Source organism: Arvicola amphibius, chromosome 11, assembly GCF_903992535.2.
Source record: "Arvicola amphibius chromosome 11, mArvAmp1.2, whole genome shotgun sequence".
Taxonomy (NCBI): Eukaryota; Metazoa; Chordata; class Mammalia; order Rodentia; family Cricetidae; genus Arvicola; species Arvicola amphibius.
Window position 1 is genome coordinate 60495277 of NC_052057.2, and position 4109 is coordinate 60499385.

General features: G+C 39.5%; 1 pseudogene; it reads right to left on the reverse strand.

The window, feature by feature from the left end:
- Positions 1-2919: 2919 nt before the first annotated feature.
- LOC119826779 lies at positions 2920-3877 on the reverse strand (annotated as a pseudogene).
- Positions 3878-4109: the final 232 nt, after the last annotated feature.

Sequence of the window (4109 nt, forward strand, 5' to 3'; positions counted from 1 at the left end):
CCAAGATTCTGCAACTTCTCCATCAGAGAGTCTAGTCTACTCAATCCCAAATTTTCTGTCTGTCCCTATGCTGCTGCTGCTGCTGCTGCTGCTGCTGCTGCTGCTGCTGCTATTGTTGCTTTTCTTTATTCCCTCACTGACCCAGTAAGGTCAAGATGCCAAGCCATACAAAAACTGGCAGTTCATAGTATGCAAAATATATAAAAAGGTTAAAACTTTTTAAAAATAGTTTTTAAATAAAAATTTAAAATGATACTTACACTGTTTCTTGAAACATACAGAAACAAATATTGTACTGAAACATGAACAACTGAGACATTAAGACATTTTAATAGAAAAAACTTTAAATATAACAAGAAGATATTTAAACTAATGAGTCAAGATGTTTTGCATACATCTCAAAGAAGTGTATCTTGCCACTTCATAGTTGGTGTTAAATGTTCATATTGTCTTTGATATAACCAAAAGGTAAACCTGGGCATTTAGAGCAGTGTTACAGAGCTCACTCAGCATCCTAAGACCATTGGGCCAATTCACAGCATCAAAATGAGGAAAAAGGGGAAACCCCTCACTTGCTTGATAACTAAGATATTTTTATAACTTATTCTTATGATATTCTTATGATAACTATGAATTCTTTTCTGTTCTGTTTTCCTGTGTGATTTGAGTAGTATCCCCTCCATATCTTAACTTTGTGGGTTTAGACATAATCATCTTTTTAGCTTTCAAATTTTGGATTTATAGAAAACAACCATTATTAAAACATACATTAACCAGGAAATTCATAGGGAAATGTGCAAGAAAAAAAATGTACCTCCTTTGGGTTAAATGCTACTGATTCCTACATTCTATCTTATGATAGTATTCTGAAACTCTTATAAGATCAAACATTGCTGTTTAATGAAACCCCGTATGCACTCATGGAAGTCCTTCTCTGAGGAAGGATGCAGATCTCCATATGCGCTCCTGGAAGTCCTTCCCTGAGGAAGGACTCAGATGCACATCTGCAGTTCTCAAAAAACAAATGACTTAAAAATTTGCCCAAACAAATTATCAGGAGTTTTATCAAATATATTAAGTATCAGATTATGAAAGATATGACGAAATTGAATACATGCCTGAGTCTTATGGACTTTGTTGTTGTGACATATTTTCCAGTTACTATAAAGGCAGTGTCTCTGTATATTAAGATTGCAGGTTCCTTAACATATACTAGTAGAAGCTGCCTAATCTACTGCAAATTCTTCCCAGGAGAAGCATTACTTAAATTTCTAACCTTCATGTAAATATAAACAAACCAAATGGTTTTAACAAATATACTCTTATAAATGCCTAAAGAAGCATAAACGGCGAGGATATATTGAAGTTAAACTTTAGCTACTCCACAAGTTTGTAACTAAACTCATAATCAAATATTCAGCAAAGAAAGCCAGAGAAACTGAAAACAAAAGTGCTCTCAATTCAGTGTGTTGTTTGTTTGTTTGTTTGTTTGTTTTTATTTACAGTGAGAGGAGAAAGGTGATATTTTCATGATAGACTTGCCCACTCGCTTCAGGGAGCTGAGAGATCAAAGAAACTTCAAAGCCAAAAGGCAAGAAATGAAAAGGCTGCTGAGAATTCACAGCGACATTAGAAGTGGAGCAACCGCTTCCAGGGATGTACCTGGCACCTGAGGCCAGCCTGTGCAGAACCAAGATTAAGAATTCGTCACAATTCAAGATTCAGTTTTCAGGTAACCAAGATTGGAAAAGACTGTGGCTTCCTATTCCACAGTGTGATCACTCATTTCCAGGAGGGTGGCCAATGCTCAAAACTAGAATCAAATTCAACTAGCTATGAAAACAGTTCAAACACTCAATGCAAAATGTCCCCCTGCTTTCTGTTTTCTGCAGATTGCTAAAAAATGTTCTTTGGAGAAATTTTAAATTATAAAACCATCTCTTCCATCTTTTTTCTCCCTAAAAAATAGTTCTAGAGATTTTTTTCCTACTCATACCCTGAAAGACAACCAGCTATACCTTACCTGGAGCTTGTTAGACTTGCAGAAATGCCATATCCTACCCCAGATGCAGGCATCAGGAGGGATACATGGCACTAATATAGCTCAGCCTTTTCTAGGGGTTTGAGACACACAGATCTAAAATCTGGTTCTTTCCAAAGTAAAGCAAGTCTTGGTGCTTTCTGGGAAAAGAAAATTGCATAGATTACATGGGCAGGGTACACTGGGATAATTACCCATGAACTTAGTGATGGTTCAAAATACGGTGTTTTTATTGCTTCATTGGCATAAAGTAAAAAAAAAGTCAACTGACATCCTCTTGGTATATATCTGAATGTCAATTATCCTTGTTATTTTTTTTATTTTTTCTTCCCTTTAGTCTACCATTTAATATCACTAATACTCAACACAGTCAAAGCTGAAGAGGTATTTGCATATAAGGTCCTTTACAAATACATTCTATACTTTCAATTATAAATGACATTATAAAATATATACCTAACACCACTAAATTCAAAATATTAAAGAACATGAGGATGGACTTTTAAATTATGAGACGTGTCATAATTTAAACACACTGTTGTCAGCTTTTATTGCTGCACTAAATCCTCCTAATAACTCAAATTAGGCAAACGTAAAAGTGAGTAAAGAAAATGACTTTACACTAAAAATGCAACTGCTTTATCGTGTTTGGGGCCTTTGTTGTTGTGTCATATTGTTTCTTTTCAATCTTTGTTCTTGTTTGTTTGTTTTTGTCCTTGGTGAATGGCATTCCTACCCTGACAAGTCGTTTCTGACATTAATAGAGCCATTTACAATGTGTCCTGAAATCCATATCTGATCTGTACATTCTTTTTTTTAACAGAAGTAAGCTTTTATTTCCATGTTTCTTGGATTAAGCTGTCTGAATTGGTTGCTTTGAGAGGATTAGTCAAAGAGACCAAATCCCATATCTTCATCTGATTCCTCCGACTTCTCCTTGGCTTCAGCCTTCGCTGGGGCTGCAGCAGCAGCAGCAGGAGCAGCAGTGGTGGCAGGAGCCACAGGGGCAGCAGCCACAAATGCAGATGGATCAGCCAAGAAGGCCTTGACCTTTCCAGCAAGTGGATAGGTGTACTCAGTCTCCACAGACAGAGCCAGAACCCGCTTGTACCTGATCGAGTGTGGCACTGAGGCAACAGTCGGGTAGCCGATCTGCAGAAAAACACTGGCAACATTCCGGACACCCTATAGGAAGCGGGAGTTCAGCGCCTGCTCTGTGATGTCAAGCACTTCTGGGTTGTAAATGCTGCCATTGTCAAACACCTGCTGGATGATCAGCCCAAAGGAGAAGGGGGATATGTTCAACATGTTCAGCATCGTGGCTTCACTGGCTCCTACTTTGTCTCCAGTTTTTATCAGCTGCACATCGCTCAGAATTTCAATGGTGCCCCTGGAGATTTTAGTGGTGATGCCTAAAGCCTGGAAAAAAGAGGTCTTCTCAGGGCACAGACCAGTGTTCTGGGCTGGCACAGTGACCTCACCTGGGGCGACGGCACCAGCACGGGCAGCAGCTGGCACCTTATTGGCCAGCAACATGTCCCTAATCTCAGTGATGTCCTCCTTGGTGAACACAAAGCCCACATTCTCCTGGATATGTGGCAGCAGTTTCTCCAGAGCTGGGTGATTCTCCAGGTGCCCCCGGATGGCCTTCCGCGTCATGGTGTTCTTGCCCATCAGCACCACAGCCTTCCCTCGCAGGGACATGCCTATCTGCTGCATCTGCTTGGAGCCCACATTGTCTACTCCCACAATGAAGCATTTTGGATAATCATCCAAAAGTTGGATGATCTTAAGGAAGTAGTTGGACTTCCAGGTTGCCCTGTCTTCCCTGGGCATCACGGTGGTGCGTCAGGGATTGCCATGCAGGGTTTAAATACGATGACACTCTAACTAGGACGCCTGGCGAGTTATCTATATATTCTTAAAATTGGTCTAATTCCTCTTCTTTTTACTCCATCTCCAAGTAGTATAGTTTACAACCCAATGGCATGAAACAAACTACATTAGCATCCCACTGGCTGGCTCTTTAAACTTCAACCTCTTCCTTTTCCCAAATTAACGTAGTCAT